The sequence below is a fragment of the Microcaecilia unicolor genome, chromosome 3 (assembly GCF_901765095.1).
Source record: "Microcaecilia unicolor chromosome 3, aMicUni1.1, whole genome shotgun sequence".
NCBI lineage: Eukaryota > Metazoa > Chordata > Amphibia > Gymnophiona > Siphonopidae > Microcaecilia > Microcaecilia unicolor.
In genome coordinates this window covers 253,176,210-253,195,005 of record NC_044033.1, presented here as the reverse complement: position 1 = coordinate 253,195,005, position 18,796 = coordinate 253,176,210, and the positions used below count along the sequence as shown (strand labels likewise).

General features: G+C 45.7%; 1 protein-coding gene across 2 annotated transcripts in view; it reads left to right on the top strand.

The window, feature by feature from the left end:
• The first annotated feature begins 1,302 nt into the window (after nt 1–1,302).
• LOC115466544 (galactoside 2-alpha-L-fucosyltransferase 2-like) overlaps nt 1,303–18,796 on the top strand; it is a 35,886-nt gene continuing 18,392 nt past the window's right edge. Inside the window, exon 1 of one of the 2 annotated variants that reach the window (XM_030197846.1) lies at nt 1,303–1,346. The gene's annotated coding sequence lies outside the window, so the exon portion shown is untranslated. Of the gene's footprint in view, nt 1,347–17,898; nt 18,006–18,796 lie in introns of those variants that run through there. The other variant, XM_030197845.1, reaches the window with a different exon arrangement.

The window sequence follows — 18,796 nt, the reverse complement described above, 5'->3', positions numbered from 1 at the left end:
GTTGGTCATATTCTAGACTCTAGAATCCTTCCTTGATCATCCAAGGGTAAATGGCCTATATTTGAAGATGGCCCATTCCTCCTGGAGGAAAAAGTTTATACTGATGATTCTTAGAGTTTGTCTTGCTTTCAATACAGCTGCTCCTTACTGCTTGTCGAAAACTTGGAACATCCACTGAGTACTTGTTCTCGGACCTGAGAGAACATGTAGCTTTATAAATTTTAAGAGCAGAAGCAAGCAGAGATGGACCTGCATTATTCAATGCATTAACAATCAATGCAAGAACATTAAATTCAATTCTATAAGACAATTGGCAGCCAGTGCAATGGTGCTAATGTAGGTATAATATTTGCCTTACTCTAAAATAATGAGTGGAATGGGTAGACGTGAATTGTTTGTTGACTCTTTCCAAAACTATTAGGACTAGGGGACATGCGATGAAGCTACAAAGTTTTCTTCACTTAATGTGTAATTAAACTCTGTACTTGTTGCCAGAGGATGTGGTAAAGGTGGTTAGCTTAGTGGGGTTTAAAAGAGGTTTGGACGGCTTCCTAAAGGAAAAGTCCATAGACCATTATTAAAATGGACTTGGGGAAAATCCACTGCTTATTTCTGGGATAAGTAGCATAAAATGTATTGAACTTTTTCGGGATCTTGCCAGGTATTTGTGACGTGAATTCTCTACTGTAGGAAACAGGATGCTGGGCTTGATGGACCTTTGATCTGTCCCAGTGTGGGTACTTATGATTTTCCTGTCACCAGTTGGGTCTCTGAATTATCCATGAGCCATTGCACCTGCTCCAACCAAGGAAGCCCAGGCTTTCCATCAGCTGTCTTCTAAATTTGCATCCATCAGAGCAAAGGAAGGGGAAGGCAGAGTGAAACTGCAGGGTCCTGAGACAGTTTAGACTAGTAAGCAATTTTGTCTGGTGGAATAAGTCTGTGCCCTGCTAAAAGCAGTGCCACCCTAAGCCAACAGGAAAACTCAGCCAGATTGCTTGGGGTCGGGCACAAGACAGGTCGCACAGTGCTTTTGTAAACTTCCTTGTAAAGCTCCATCTCTTTTTCCAGAATTAGTTGTTCCTGCACAGCTAGTGGCCGATGGTAAAGACCTGTAGATTTTTCAATAAACTTAAACTGATACTGCTCCTCCCCTCTTGAACTCCTTTCCTAGAGCTGAGCAGGTGCAGCTGCTGTTTGTTCCTTCTGCCCATAGGCAGGGCTTCAAAATGTTGTAGAACAGCAGAGTCCTCTAGCCAGCACCTCAGTCCAGCTTTCCTCCCAGGAGAGAGACAGTGTCTAAAGGGAATAGAAAACCCTCCCGCAAAAACAAAAAGAACTTGCAGGTAAGCAAATGGAGCAGGCAAAGAGTAACAGGAGCTAAGCTTTCTTCCAAGATTAACTGAGGCAGGATGAAGTGACATCAACCCTGCAAATATTAGAGTGTGAAAGAGAGAGCAAGGGGGGGGGGGGGCATGTGAAGAACTTAGAGTGGAGTGTTTCTATAGGGGGATTACTGCTGGGATAGTGTAAAGATCTACCCATTCCACTCCATTTATTATTTTATAGGCCTCTATCATAGCAGAACACACTAGGCTCCAGCTCCTGAATCCTGCATACCCTACCGATCCAACTTAAATGCCTATCCTCCGCAACACATCAAAAGTAAAGTACATAATAGACATAACTCAACTCTTCCGCTGACTGTTCCACTCAAACTTTACCTCACCACAACATTCACTTTGTATTTGTTCTCATCGGAGTTTGCGAATGACCCTCCTGTACTATGTAAGCCACATTGAGCCAGCAAATAGGTGGGAAAATGTAGGATACAAATGTAACAAATAAATAAATAAATCAGGGTAATCAAAGGACTCGGATACACATTAAAACGAGGGGCAACAATGCCAACCCCTATGGAACTCCACAATCTAAAGGTGTTTTGTTGCAGAAGGACATCTTATTTCCTAGTCTCACTTTATACCATCTACTCGTAAGAAAAGACTGAAACCATGCCAAAGTGGGAACAGAGATACCTACAGTTTCCAAACTCTTAATAAGAAGGTCTGGGTCTACTAAAGTGACACAGTTATGTCAAGAGACACTGCCAGTATTAAATGGCCACTGTTAAGAAGTGCTCAGATCTCACTAATGACTACTGTTAATACAGTTTCTGTGCTATGAAGTTTTCTAAATGTTGTTTGTCTTGGATGTCGTGCTTTCCAAGTCTTCAGTTGTTTGTTTACCAAAATGGAAAAGGGGATGGAGCTCCTCTCGTATGAGGAAAGACTAAAGAAATTAGAACTTGGAAAAGAGACGGCTGGTGGGGGGGGGGGATTATGATTACGGTCTGCAAAATCCTGAGTGGTGTAGAACAAGCAGAAGTGAATTGATTTAATTACTCTTGCAAAAAGTACAAAGACCAGGGGACACAATGAAATTACATGGAAATAGTTTTAAAACAAATAGGAGGAAATAATTTTTCACTCGATGAATAGTTAAACTCTGGAACTCTTTGATGGAGGATGTAGTAACATTGGTTAGCATATCTGGATAAGTTCATGGAGGAAAAGTCCATAGTCTGCTATTGAGACAGACATGGGGAAGCTACTGCTTGCCTTGGGATTGGTAGCATGGAATGGTGCTACTAATTGGGTTTCTGCCAGGTACTGTGACCTGGCCTGGCTACTGTTGGAAACAGTATACTCAGTGCTTTTTTTGTGCCGGTACAGCGTACCAGCACCTTTTTTTGTAGGTCCCCTCCCTGACCCAGTCCCCACCTGTCTACCAGCTCCGTGCCTAGGTGATTTTTCTTCTTTTACAGGCAGACAGCTGCTTTGTAGATTTTTTTAAAGGCTGGGTCACGGTGCCGGGTGACAGGAGAAGAGGGTCATCGGCACGGAGCTGGTAGGCAGGTGGGGACTGGGTCAGGGAGGGGGGCTCAGATGGGTATGGGTAGCTGGAAGGAGGGGGAGCAGGGAAACGAGGAGAGACGTTGGACATGGGTGGATGGCAGGGGAGGGCAGGGGGGACAGGAGGGTCGCTGGACATGGGTGCATGGCAGGGGGAAGACAGAATCACTGGACATGGGTGGATGGCAGGGGGGACGGGGGGGTCGCTGGACATGGGTGGATGGCAGAGGAGGGCAAGGGGGAAAGGAGGGTCGCTGGACATGGGAGGATGGCAGGGGGAACAGAGAATTGCTGGACATGGGTGGATGGCAGGGGGTACAGGGGGGGTTGCTGGACATGGGTGGAGGGCAGGGGGGACAGGGGGGTTGCTGGACATGGGTGGATGGCAGGGGAGGGCATGGAGGACAGGAGGGCCGCTGGACATGGGTGGAGGGCGGGGGGACAGGGGGGTTGCTGGATATGGGTGGATGGCAGGGGAGGGCATGGCGGATAGGAGGGTTGCTGGACATGGGTGGATGGAGGGCAGGGGAGAGGAGGGCTGCTTGACATGGGTGGATGGAGGAGAGGGAAAGGAGAGAGGTGAACATGGATGGAGGCGAGGGAAGAGTGAGGAAGGAGATGAGGGAAAAGGAAAAGAGGAGAAAAACTACATGGATGTAGAAAATAGGCAGAAGCTGGATCCACTGGACAGTCAAGTCTGCGGAGGATCCAGCTTTTACTTACGGATGTAGGGCAAGTCAAGAAATGAAGAAGAAAGGAGGAAAGTAAAGAAATAAGTGGAAAGGGAAGCCCTGGAAACAGAGTTAAGAGGACAGATAGCAGCAGAATCAGATACTGAGCCAGCATGATCAGAAAAACAAAGTCACCAGACAACAAAGGTAGAAAAAAATCATTTTATTTTCATTTTAGTGTCTGGAATGTGTCCAATTTGAGAATTTACATCTGCTCTCTTATTTTGCACTGGGTATACTGGAACTGTAACAGCTTACAGAAATTATTTATAATGAAAAACATCACGTTATTTTTTTTTTCTCCTATACTAGTATAATATTTTCAATGATGTCTGCTCATATGCACTATGGCTGGTATAAGGGGTGTGGCAAATGTGGGTATGGCTACAATAGGGGTGGAGTCATATGTGGTGACTCCGCCCACAATGAGTACCGGCACCTTTTTTTCTACAAAAAAAGCACTGAGTATACTGGGCGAGATGGACCATTGGCTTGACCCAATATGGCTATTCTTATGTTCTTATGTTTCAAGACTACCTGTTCTGAAGATTTCACCAGAAGGCACAGATTTGAAATTGGCCTATAATTCTGAACGTTATACACTTCTAAAGATTTTCTCTTCAGTATTGGGTGTCCACTAGCAATCTTCCAAGAAAGATGAACAATGCCCTCCTTTCCTCCAGAAACTTTGGGCGCTGTGTTTAAATCTAGAGGGAAAAGACTTCACTTTTATGTTTTTCTCATAAATTAAAAAAAAAATCCATCATGAATAAACCGAGACTGAATGGAGATACAGTTGTGAAGTTGACTGTTTTTTCTTCATTGATGAAGCCAACGTGTTGAGTCAGACTCTACAACTATCTGTGTGTTCAGCACAAAAGTAAAGTCGAGGAGGAAAGGATTAGCCTCTGTTCACAATCCAAGTTTTGAAGAATTATTTCGTTTAGGAAAACAGAGAATTTTTCATGATAAAAATGTTGAAAAGGGTTTTATTTGGGGGGGGGGGGGGGGGGTGAGGGCTACTGATATATGATTTCCAAGTTTGCCAAATGAACAAATGGAAAACAAACTCCCACTAACTAGGGCACACTTCAAAGAAACAATAAGGATGTTTCCTCTAACCAAGACTCCAGGGCCTGAAGGATAGGGGCAGGATCCCATAAACTGTCTGGAGGGAAAACATTGCACCTATAACTTCAGTGTGATTATGTGTTTATTTGGGCTGTGATTAAGGATCAGCTACCTAGTTTCTCCATTTTTGTACTGGTCACGTTCAGTTTTAGGTATATGGTGCTGGGTTTTCTTTTTTTTTTTTTTATATATACAATTTTTATTGATGAGCTATAAACAAGGTGCATCAGTGACATTACACCCCGCACTGTACAAACTATGGATAATCATTACAGATATAGTCATCAATTTTACATTTTCTCCCTCTCCCCCCAACCTCCCCCCATCCCACTCCCACCCTCCCTACCGATCTTATTAACAGTTCAAAATCCTACTTCTCGCCATGGGTGTCAGTGTGTCCCAAAATGGTAGCCACGTTTTGCAAAACTGGTCTCCCCTCCTCGAAGCCAAGTCTCCCACTCTCTTCTTCTCTAGCATGCAGCAATACATCATTGCTCCTCGCCATTGTGGTATTCCAGGTGGTTCCGGTTGTATCCACAATTGTAGAATAACTCTCTTGCCCATCAATACCGCTTTTTTCAAAAAAGCTTTGAGGCCCTCCGGTGACGTGCCACGAATGTTGTATACGTCAAATAGTTGACCGGGTGCTGGTTGCCAGTGTACCTTCCACATCTGTGAGGTTTGCTGTCCTATACTTGTCCAAAAGGGAGTCAGCATTGCACAGAACCAAAACATATGTCCCAGAGAGGCTCCTGTTTGCCCGCATTTGGGGCAATCATCTGTAGATCTCAATGTTGCTCTATAAGCTCTATGTGGTGATATATATAAGCGCATAATAAATTTAAATTGTATTTCCTGCCATGCCACATTCTCTGTCACCCGGTATACACTGGTCAAGCACAGCTTAATCTGTTTTGGGTCCGGTTTCCACCTCAACTCTTGGTGCCACTGCTATGATACTAATGTGTAGTCCAAAGTCCCCTGAAGGTCTCTAAGATGGTGATGTAAATACCGAAGCGGTACTTTTAATTGGGCTTCCAAGTCTAGTAGTTCACTTAGGGATTCCCACTTTTGTTGTGCGAGGTCCATTGCAGACAATGATCTAATATAATGACTGAGTTGCAGGTATGGGAAATAATCCTTCTGTCCTAGACCAAACTCTGCACACAGGGCTTGGAATGTTTTGATAGTTCCAGTCTCAGACACTACTTGAAATAAATAGTAAATACCACAGAGGTCCCATTTCTTAAATAACATTGAGCTTCCTCCCTCTGGAAATGCTAGATTACCCCTAAAAGGTAATAGTGGTGTGATTCCACTATTCCAATTGTATGTCCTGCCCAACCATTTCCATGTTTTACGCAAGGGATTTACAATAAACCCATAGGGTCCCAATGCTGGTATCTGTTCCGATGGAGCATGGAGCCAGTATGCAAACCCCATTGGAGCCATCAGGGAAGTTTCTACATTGGTGCAAGAAAAAAATTCCCTCGAGCGGAACCAATCGGATAAATGGCGCAAGTTACAAGCCATTGTTATAAGTTTTAGGTCAAGTAATCCCAGCCCCCCTTTCAAATGTGGTCTCATGAGTTTCTTTAATCCTATGCGTGCCCTTTTGCCCCGCCACAGGAAACCATTAAGTATTTTATATAGCCACCTCTCCTCTTTGTATCCCAATGTAGCAGGGATCATTTGAAAAACATATGTCCATCTAGGAAAAATAAACATATTATACATGGCGACTCTTCCCTTCAAGGACACAGGCAAGCCCTGCCAACCCTGTAGCAACTCTCCCGTGCGTTTCTTCAAAGGGTCTATGTTTTCTTTATATAAGTTTGCTAGATCTCTTGGTATGTATACCCCTAAATATTTAAGTGTCCCTTCCGCCCATTGAAAAGGAAACTGACCCTCCCACTCCAGTCACACCGCCTCCTGTACCGGGAGAGCTGTCGACTTCTGCAAATTTAATTGCAAGCCCGAAAAAAACCCAAACTCATCTATTGTTTCTAACAGTCGGGACACTGAAATCTGTGGTTGGGTAAGGGTGAGAAACATATCATCAGCAAAGGCCAATATTTTTATTAAATTCCCATGCAGTGTAACCCCTTGTATATCTGGGTCTAGTATAATTGTACGCAAAAGAGGTTCTAAATATAAAAGAAACAATATAGGGGACAACGGGCAGCCTTGTCTGGTACCACGTTCCACTCGAAAGTGTCTGGAGGTGATCCCATTGACCAGTAGTCTTGCTGTGTTGTTTTTATAAAGCACCCTTATTGCTTCTATAATCCAACCACCCAATCCAATATATTGCAGTACTTGAAACAAATAGTCCCAGTTGACCTTGTCAAATGCCTTAGCCGCATCTAAGCTGACCAGTATCAATGGGTCACCCGTAGCCTGTCCATGCGCCACCGCTAATAGGGCCTTTCGTACCTGTTTAACCGCTTGTCTGCCTTTCATAAACCCCACCTGATGTTCACCAATCAACTCTGGAATATAAGTTGTTAGTCTATTTGCCAATATTCGGGACAAAATCTTGATATCTACATTTATTAATGAGATCGGTCTGTAGGATTCCACTTGGTCTTTAGCTTTGCCTGGTTTGGGGATTAACGTAATCAATGCCTCATTTTCTTTTGGTGAAAAAAATCCCCTGTCCACCACAGCATCAAAATATTCTACTAAGGCTCCGATCAGCTGTGGTGTTAACATTTTGTAATATTCATTAGGGAAACCATCCACACCCGGTGCAGATCCCAACTGCATGGCTTTTATTACTTTAAGCACTTCCTGTGCCTGAAGCGGGGCAGACAATGTTTGACGGGCCGCCTCTGTTATCTGGGGCATTTTTGCATCTTCTAGGTAATCTTTGATAAGGGGGCCTTGGAATCTATCTTGAGCAACATACATCTCCATAAAGTATCCATGGAAGGTGTCTACTATATCTTGTAATTGTGTAAACCTTTCCCCCTTAGAGTTCTTAATCACTGGGATAAATCTTTGGGAGTTGTGTGTCTTAGCTATCTTTGCCAACATTTTACCCGATTTGTTCCCAAATCGTTGAAAATTCAGGCGCCTGGCTACCATCTGTTTCATAGCTTGCTCGTGTAAGAGAGAGTTTAATGCTACCAGTGCCGCTGACATCAAGTCCCTGTTAATTGGGGTAGGATTGCCCAAGTATTTCTTCTTTGCTTTCACATATTCCTTGTCTAACCGCATTATACCAGCTGCTAAGCGTTTTTTCCTGGCACTTTGGAATGCTATCACTTCCCCCCTCATAACCACTTTAGAGGCTTCCCAGAATATTATGGGCGAGTCACATGAAGCTAGATTCGTGTCTTCATACAACTGCCATTTCTCTTGCAAGTGTTCTAATAGTTGCTTATCGTGATATAAGTAAGCAGGAAATCTCCATTGGCCGCCTACCCTACCTCCCCCTCCCAGGTCAAGCTCCATCCATATCATATTATGGTCCGAAACCTCCATCGGGCCAATAGTGGCCTTCTGGACCTTAAAGAACCAGGATTGTGATATTAATATATAATCAATTCTGGACCAAGATTGATGAACTTTAGATTGGTGTGTGTAATCTTTTATGGTGGGATGAAGGGAGCGCCATGGATCAATTAACTGCAGGTGTTTACAGAGTGTTGGTATTCCTTTCCCTTTGCCCACCCCAGGGATGGCTGTAGAAGAAGACCTATCCAAAGCCGGGTCTTATACTTGATTAAAATCGCCTGCCCATACCCAAGGGGCATCGGTATGTTGCAACCCTAACGCTATAAGGGACTGAAAAAATTTTGGGCTATATGAGTTTGGGGCATATACTGCACATATATAAAACTTTTGCCCTTGGTAGTTAACCCGTACTAGTACAATACGACCTTCAGTGTCTTTGTGCACTAGCTCCGTTGTGCAGGGCAGGCCTTTGCATATCAAAATGGCAACCCCGCTCCTTCTGCTACCTGAGGAGGAGAAGTGGCTTTCACCCACCCACTGTTGACGGAGTTTCCCATGTTCTATATCAGACAATTTTGTTTCCTGTAAACATGCTATATCTATTCCTTGCCGTTTTATTTGAGTCAGGATCTTATAACGCTTCACAGGTGATGTAATACCAGAAACATTCCATGATAAAATCTTTACTCCAGGACGCTTAATATTTCCTCTGTTCCATTAATACCATCAAGGATATTATCTTAACAATCCCCAGGAGTCCCAGCTCCCCCCAGGGATGTGCAACGCTACAAATGGGAGACCTTGTTACGTCCCTGACACACCCTGCGCGAGAACGGATACCATTTGAGTTCCTCCCCCTTACCCTTCGATCCAACCCCCCTTTAACCCCCCCCCCTTCTTGCCCTCCCCTATAACCCCCCCTGCCCTCTAACAGAACAAATCCCATCTAGGTGAGACCACAACATGCAAAGGTCCCCACCCTCCCCCAACCCCCTTCCTTACATACATAATATGCACATGTTTATATTAAGTCCCTCCATACATGCCAACTTCTTATCACCATTTTTACCAGTCATCTTTGTATATCATCGTTCTTCCATAACTATTATCATGTGTAGAGCAAAATCAAGTGGGTTCTCCCTCCTGTTTCATTTCACGATTGATAAATTGTAAAGCCATCTGGTCAGATGTGAAGGGAACCCACTTCCCCGCGTGCAGGATCTTTAGCGTGGCTGGGTATGTCAGCATAAATCTTGAATTCCGCTCCACTAACGCTGAGCAAATCGGGTGAAATTTCTTCCTTCTATCCTGCACGCTGGTAGTGTAATCTTGAAAAATACGCACTTGAGATCCATCATATCTCAAGGATTCTCTTTTCTGTCGGTACCCTCTGAGGATCTCCTCTTTATGGAGGTAGTTATGTATTTTTATTATCACAACTCTGGGCCGCTGGTCATTCTGTCGGGTTCTTCCCAATCTATGGGCGCGCTCAATGCAGAGAGGCCCTCTGCTATCCGATAGCGCAAATTCCTTCGATAACCAAGCTTCCAGCATAGGGCCAAGGTTTCTTTCGGGTATGCTTTCAGGAAGGCCAATCAGGCGGAGGTTATTACGCCTTGCTCTATTCTCATAGTCATCAAGCTTCTCTGCCTGATTTGCCAGTTTTTTTTTAAGGCTGAGGAGTTCAGGCTCCCAACGGTGCCATCCGTCTTCTAGAGTTGAAATGCGTTTCTCCGCCTCTGCGGTTCTGGTCGTGGTCTCCTCTAGTAGCCCATCAAACTTCCCCAGTCTTTCCTCCAAAGACAAAAATCGGGGCTCTAGTGCTTTGCCGATGGCCGCTACAAGCTGTTCTAATTGTCTGGCGGAGAATTCTGCCTCACCGCGAGGAGACACGGCCGCCATCTTGTTTTCCGCATTGGGCCCGAGCAGTTTTTCTTTCTCGTTTTTTGCACTCTTCCTAGTGCTAGCGATCGGCATGGGTGCGAAATATTGTTCCATGCACCTTCGCCGATGCTCCTGTAAGTCTGGTGGTGAGTTTTGGAGGGTTTTACAGGTGTTAGGAGGTTAAGTTCGGGTGGGTCCCTCGGAGCAGCACAGATTTACTGCCGCTGCGTCCACCGCATCACGTGGTCCTCGGTGCTGGCTTTTCTAAATTTGATGCTGTTGTTTGTTCAAAACAGGTTAAAACTATAATAGGTAAATACAATAATTACCAAATAGCTACATTACCACAGGAGTTCCTACAAATTCATAACAGAAATTTAGAAAATAAATGAGACCTCAGTTGTTTCCAGAAACAAAAATAAGCCTCATTTCATGTCCTCTAGTTCTACCGCCTTCCCATATCCGGAAAAGGTTCGTTTGCGGATTAATACCTTTCAAATATTTGAACGACATGGCTCAATGGTTCCCATGAATGGGATGTAAACATACCAGGCTATAATCTTTTTAGGAAGGATAGAGAGGGACGTAAAGGTGGAGGAGTAGCTCTGTATGTGAGAAATGATATCGCAGCAACTGAAATGACAGGGAAGTGGGGAAAGGAAGAAGCGATTTGGATCACCTTAAAAAGAGAGGATAAAACCTTGGTCCACGTGGGTGTTGTCTACAGACCCCCGACACAATTGGAGGAACTGGATAAAGATCTGATCGCTGATATTCAGAAGTTGGGGAAGAAAAGAGAGGTGCTGTTGGGAGATTTTAATCTGCCGGATGTAGATTGGAAGGTTCCTTCTGCGAAATCTGAAAGAAGTAGAGAGATTGTGGATGCTTTCCAAAGTGCTCTGCTCAGACAAATGGTGACGGAACCCACAAGGGAAGGAGCGACGCTGGATCTGGTACTCACAAATGGGGATAGTGTGTCAAATGTTCGAGTGGCTGCGCACCTGGGAAGCAGTGACCATCAAACGGTTTGTTTTGATATAACGGCTCATGTGGTTAGCGGCCACTCTAAACTCAAAGTCCTGGACTTCAAGCGAACTGACTTTAACAAAATGGGGGAATACCTGAGGAAGGAGCTGATGGGCTGCGAGAACGCACAACACGTGGAAGGACAGTGGTCCAAGCTGAAAGAAGTAATAAACAGGGCCACAGACCTTTATGTAAGGAGAGTAAATAAAAGCAAGAGAAAAAGGAAACCGATATGGTTTTCAAAGCAAGTGGCTGAGAAACTAAAGGCTAAAGAGTTAGCATTCCAGAAATACAAAAAATCTCAAGTAGAGGAACCAGGGGCGTATCTGCGTGGGGCCTCAGGGGCCTGGGCCCCCGCAGATTTCGCCCTGGACCCCCCTACCGCTACCAACCCTCCCCCTCCGTTGCTCGCCTACCTTCGCTGGGGGGGGACCCCAACCCCCGCCAGCCGAGGTCCGCGTCCTCCTGCTGCTGCCGGCTGCCTTTAAAAGAACTCCGTCAGCTGGCGGGGGACCCCCAACCCCCGCCAGCCAAGCCGAGGTCCTTTCATTTCTTCCACTAAAGCTGGCGCCGAAAGTTTCTTTTGAGTCTGACATCGCTGCACGTTGTACGTGCAGGACGTCAGACTCGGAAACAGAATGAAGCTCATTCTGTTTCTGAGTCTGACGTCCTGCACGTACAACGTGCAGCGACGTCAGACTCAAAAGAAACTTTCGGCGCCAGCTTTAGTGGAAGAAATGAAAGGACCTCGGCTTGGCTGGCGGGGGTTGGGGGTCCCCCGCCAGCTGACGGAATTCTTTTAAAGGCAGCCGGCAGCGGCAGGAGGACGCGGACCTCGGCTGGCGGGGGTTGGGGTCCCCCACCAGCGAAGGTAGGCGACAGCAACGGCGGGGGGAGGTTGGCAATGGCAGCGGCGGGGGGGGGGGCTATAATGTGCCCCCTCACTCTGGCCCTGGCCCCCCCTACCGCCGCAGTTCAGATACGCCCCTGAGAGGAACACGGGGAGGAATACCGGATGAAACTGAAAGAAACCAAGAGAGAGGTACGTCTGGCAAAGGCGCAAGCGGAAGAACAAATGGCTAGAAATGTACGGAGGGGAGACAAAAACTTCTTCAGGTATATTAGTGAAAGGAGAAAGACTAAAAAGGGGATTGTGAGACTAAAAGATACAGCAAAACGCTATGTAGAAAATGATGAAGAAAAAGCCAATTTGCTAAATAGATATTTTTGTTCTGTTTTTACTGAAGAAAATCCTGGGGAAGGACCGAGAGGGACTGGCAAAAGTACACCTGAGAATGAAGTGGATAGAGCACCGTTCACGGAAGAGAGTGTGTATGAACAACTTGGAAAGCTAAAGTTGGACAAAGCCATGGGGCCGGATGGGATCCACCCCAGAATACTGAGGGAGCTCAGAGAGGTTCTGGCGGGTCCTCTTAAAGAATTGTTTAATAAATCCTTGGAGACGGGAGAGGTTCCGAGGGATTGGAGAACGGCGGAGGTGGTCCCTCTTCACAAAAGTGGGGATAGGGAAGAAGCTGGAAACTACAGGCCGGTAAGCCTCACTTCGGTTATTGGAAAAGTAATGGAAGCCATGCTGAAGGAAAGGATAGTGAATTTCCTGGAAACCAATAAGTTGCAAGATCCGAGACAACATGGTTTCACCAGAGGGAAATCGTGCCAAACAAATCTCATTAAATTCTTTGACTGGGTGACAGGAGAATTAAATCAAGGACGTGCTATGGACGTCATCTACTTAGATTTCAGCAAGGCTTTTGACACGGTTCCCCACAGGAGGCTCTTGAATAAACTAGAAGGGCTGAAGATAGGACCCGAAGTGGTGAACTGGATTAGGAACTGGTTGACGGGCAGACGCCAGAGGGTGGTGGTAAATGGAGTTCGCTCGGAGGAGGGAAAGGTGAGTAGTGGAGTGCCTCAGGGATCAGTGCTGGGGCCCATTCTGTTCAATATATTTGTGAGTGACATTGCCGAAGGGTTACAAGGTAAAGTTTGCCTTTTTGCGGATGACACCAAGATTTGCAACAGAGTGGACACCCCGGAGGGAGTGGAAAACATGAAAAAAGATCTGAAGAAGCTAGAAAAATGGTCTAACGTTTGGCAATTAAAATTCAATGCAAAGAAATGCAAAGTGATGCACTTAGGGAGTAGAAATCCAAGGGAGGCATATGTGTTAGGTGGGGAGAGCCTGATAGACACGGACGGGGAGAGGGATCTTGGGGTGATAGTATCTGAGGACCTGAAGGCGACGAAACAGTGCGACAAGGCGGTGGCCGTAGCGAGAAGGTTGCTAGGCTGTATAGAGAGAGGTGTGACCAGCAGAACAAAGGAGGTTTTAATGCCCCTGTATAAGACGTTGGTGAGGCCCCACCTGGAGTATTGTGTTCAGTTTTGGAGGCCGTACCTTGCGAAGGATGTTAAAAAAATGGAAGCGGTACAAAGAAAAGCTATGAGGATGGTATGGGAGTTGCATTCCAAGACGTATGAAGAGAGACTTGCTGACCTGAACATGTATACTCTGGAGGAAAGGAGGAACAGGGGTGATATGATACAGACGTTCAAATATTTGAAGGGTATTAATCCGCAAACGAATCTTTTCCGGAGATGGGAAGGCGGTAGAACGAGAGGACATGAAATGAGATTGAAAGGGGGCAGACTCAGGAAAGATGTCAGGAAGTATTTCTTCACAGAGAGGGTGGTGAACGCTTGGAATGCCCTCCCGCGGGAGGTGGTGGAGATGAAAACGGTAACGGAATTCAAACATGCGTGGGATGGGCATAAAGGAATCCTGTGCAGAAGGAATGGATCCACAGAAGCTTAGCTGAAATTGGGTGGCGGGGGGAAGAGGGGTTGGTGGTTGAGAGGCTAGGATAGGGGAGGGCAGACTTATACGGGGTCTGTGCCAGAGCCGGTGATGGGAGGCGGGACTGGTGGTTGGGAGGCGGGAAATACTGCTGGACAGACTTATACGGTCTGTGCCCTGAAAAAGACAGGTACAAATCAAGGTAAGGTATACACATATGAGTTTATCGTGGGCAGACTAGATGGACCATGCAGGTCGTTTTCTGCCGTCATCTACTATGTTACTATATCACCCCTGTTTCACCTTTCCTCCAGGGTATACATGTTCAGGTCAGCAAGTCTCTCCGTCTTGTAATGCAAACAAGAATCCAAAATTATCTGTACAACTGTGGTTCCCTCCGCTAGCCCTGCCCTGCATGGGAGTAAAAGTACCTAGTCTGTACTCTTCACTGAAAAGGGGGGGGGGGTGCGGGTGTAAATTTGAGACGGTCAATCCGTAGGGTCAAATACTTTTGATACACAAAAATTCTTTAGGAGCTGCCCTCTTTTCTTGAGATGGCAAATTTCAGCAGAATTGCTGTCCTTTTCGACTGTTGCTTTCCATCGTCTGAAGGGTGAGCATGCCAGAAGAGGATGACAGACCTATGCACCCTCTCTGAGAGGTGAGAAAGTGGAAAGAGCACCTAGCAGAGGAGAATAAAGCCGGGGTAGGTTCCCCAAGGTTACTTCACCATGGACTGTCTCCCCAGCTGGCATTTCCCATTTTTCTGCAAGCACCAAGATATGTGGAAAACAACACGGGGAAAACCTAAAAATCAGGGTTAGGAGCATCTGAAAGAGCAAAGCAGGAAGAGGGAGAGGGCTTTTGCACAATTGGGTAGTCCCTGATCCAGTGTTTCCATCCCCTGATCCTAAGCTGACACTGTTTTCAAAGTGTGCAGAACAGAAGGGGGGAGGGAGTGGGGGTGTACTACTACTTATTTCTATAGCGCTACTAGATGTACGCAACGCTGTACACTGGACATGAAGAGACAGTTCCTTCTCAACAGAGCTTACAATCTAATTAGGACAGACAAACAGGATAAATAAGGGATAAGGACAAAGAGTAGCAAGATTCTGTGTGGAATCCCAAAGAGTGCTACTACTTATCATTTCTAAAGCACTACTAGAGATGTTCGCAGCACTGTACACTTGAACATGAAGAGACAGTCCCTGCTCGACAGAGCTTACAATCTAATTAGGACAGACAAACAGGACAAATAAGAGATAAGGGAATTACTAAGGTGGGGATGATAAAGTATGAGTACTGAACAAGTGAAAGGGTTAGGAGTTAAAAGTAGCATCAAAAAGGTGGGTTTTTAGCTTAGATTTGAAGATGACCAGAGATGGAGCTTGACATACCGGCTCAAGAAGTCTATTCCAAGCATATGGTGCAGCAAGATAAAAGGAACGGAGTCTGGAGTTAGTGGTGGAGGAGAAGGGTGCAGATAAGAGAGATTTACCCCTTCCCCACCTCCATGCCTACTTCTCACGAACAGCTCAGTGTAACATTTTTCATCTGCACACATTCATATACAGCGTATTCCGCCAGGTTACATTTATTAATGGTTAAGATATGCTTCAGGCCCACGTTCTCAAAGATGAACCTAAGAGGGGTTAGAGAGCAGAGCAGCACCCCCTTCCCTACTACTACTTATCATTTCTATAGTGCTACTAGAATTACCCAGCGCTGTACACTTGAACATGAAGAGACAGTCCCTGCTCAACAGAGCTTACAATCTAATTAGGACAGACAAACAGGACAAATAAGAGATAAGGGAATTACTAAGGTGGGGATGATAAAGTATGAGTACTGAACAAGTGAGTAAGGGTTAGGATTTAAAAGCAGCATCAAAGAGGTGGGCATTTAGCCTAGATTTGAAGACGGCCAGAGATGGAGCTTGACGTACTGGCTCAGGAAGTCTATTCCAGGCATATGGTGCAGCAAGATAAAAGGAACCGAGTCTGGAGTTAGCGGTGGAGAAGAAGGGTGCAGATAAGAGAGATTTACCCAGTGAACGGAGCTTCCGGGGAGGAGAGTAATGCAAGACTGTGCAAACTCTATCACCTGAAACCTTGAAAATTGGGTGATGTACCTTTGACTCCATTTTACTTGCCAGATGGTAGCATCTATACGCACGACCAGAGAGCTAGAAGTGTCAATGTAAATTATAGGGCCAGTGTCCACAGGTATAGCAAGGGTTAATTGGACTAGAGAAAAATAGTCTCCAGTCCAAAGTGATTTTCCCGTACTCAAGACTGTGGGACGCTTGAAAAAGAAATGCTGTACGTGGGAACAGAATGATATACACTATGATGATAAATGTATAAGAAACAGCCTTTCACTTTTAATTGAAACATTCACAGGTTTTCCTTTGATGTAACGTTTGAAGATGGTATTGTGCTACCATGCAGGATGTGGGTGCTAATCTTTACTGGCTGACCGGCCGGCCTTCTAAATAAATAATCATAGCGTTTCAATTCATAATGCAGTGTTGAAATTATTTATAATTAAACGTATTCCTAAGCAAAGTAAGAGAAAGTATCTCTTTGATCTGGGCACTTCCCTGTACCTAAATCACCCCCCCCCCCCCAAAAAAAAAAAATCCAAGCATGTCAGGGTTAGTGAGGTGGTCATATTCTAGACTCTAGAATCCTTCCTTGATCATCCAAGGGTAAATGGCCTATATTTGAAGATGGCCCATTCCTCCTGGAGGAAAATGTTGATACTGATGATTCTTAGAGTTTGTCTTGCTTTCAATGCAGCTGCTCCTTGTCGAAAACTTGGAACATCCACTGAGTACTTGTTCTCGGACCTGAGAGAACATGTAGCTTTATAAATTTTAAGAGCAGAAGCAAGCAGAGATGGACCTGCATTATTCAATGCATTAACAATCAATGTAAGAACATTAAATTCAATTCTATAAGACAATTGGCAGCCAGTGCAATGGTGCTAATGTAGGTATAATATTTGCCTTACTCAATAAAATAATGAGTGGAGTGGAATGGGTAGACGTGAATTGTTTGTTGACTCTTTCCAAAAATATTAGGACTAGGGGACATGCGATGAAGCTACAAAGTAAATTTAAAACAAATTGGAGAAAAGTTTTCTTCATTTAATGTGTAATTAAACTCTGTACTTGGTTGCCAGAGGATGTGGTAAAGGTGGTTAGCTTAGCGGGGTTTAAAAGAGGTTTGGAAGGCTTCCTAAAGGAAAAGTCCATAGACCATTATTAAAATTGACTTGGGGAAAATCCACTGCTTATTTCTGGGATAAGCAGCATAAAATGTATTGAACTTTTTCGGGATCTTGCCAGGTATTTGTGACCTGAATTGGCTACTGTAGGAAACAGGATGCTGGGCTTGATGGACCTTCGATCTGTCCCAAGGTGGGTACTTATGATTTTCCTGTCACCAGTTGTGTCACTGAATTATCCATGAGCCAGTGCACCTGCTCCAACCAAGGAAGCCCAGGCTTTCCATCAGCTGTCTTCTAAATTTGCATCCATCAGAGCAAAGGAAGGGGAAGGCAGAGTGAAACTGCAGGGTCCTCAGACAGTTTGGACTAGTAAGCAATTTTTTGTCTGGTGGAATAAGTCTGTGCCCTGCTAAAAGCAGTGCCACCCTAAACCAACAGGAAAACTCAGCCAGATTGCCAGGGTCGGGCACAAGACAGGTCGCACAGTGCTTTTGTAAACTTCCTTGTAAAGCTCCATCTCTTTTTCCAGAATTAGTTGTTCCTGCACAGCTAGTGGCCGATGGTAAAGACCTGTAGATTTTTCAATAAACTTAAACTGATACTGCTCGTCCCCTCTTGAACTCCTTTCCTAGAGCTGAGCGGGTGCAGCTGCTGTTTGTTCCATCTGCCCATAGGCAGGGCTTCAAAATGTTGTAGAACAGCAGAGTCCTCTAGCCAGCACCTCAGTCCAGCTTTCCTCCCAGGAGAGAGACAGTGTCTAAAGGGAATAGAAAACCCTCCTGCAAAAACAAAAAGAACTTGCAGGTAAGCAAATGGAGCAGGCAGAGAGTAACAGGAGCTAAGCTTTCTTCCAAGATTAACTGAGGCAGGATCACACACAAGGAGTGACAAGGGCTGCACATACTGCAGCAGGACCTCTTTCATATCTCCCCTCAGCCGCCTTTTCTCCAAGCTGAAGAGCCCTAGCCCCTTCAGCCTTTCCTCATAGGGAAGTCGTCCCATCCCCTTTATCGTTTTTGTCGCCCTTCTCTGTACCTTTTCTAATTCTGCTATATCTTTTTTTGAGATGCTGTGACCACAATTGAACACAACATTTGAGGTGCATTATAACATCTTGAGCAGAGCAGAGGGTTTCAACGTATCATCAACAATGACACCTAAATCCTTTTCCTAGGTGGTGACTCCTAACCAGTGGCGTTCCTAGAAGGGGCGGTGGGTGCGGTCCGCCCCAGGTGCACGCCACTGGGGGGGGGGGGGTGCCGCGCACCTGTCTGCTCTGCTCGTTCCGTGCTCCCTCTGCCCCAGAACAGGTTACTCCCAGCAGGTAAAAATGCCCCCGGGGGGGGTCCTTTTGCCGGGGGGAGGGGAGGTGGCCTTATGCCTGGGGTAGGGGGGGAGGTCGCGCTGCACCGGTGGGGGTGGCCTTTCGCCGGGGGGGAGGGGTGCATCGCCGATCCGCCCCGGGTGTCAGCCACCCTAGGAACACCACTGCTCCTAACGTGGAACCTTCCATCACAAAACTATAGTTCGGATTCCTCTTTCCCACATGCTGTCAGCATAAGATAGTTACAAATGTGTCGTGCCCTTCCATCATT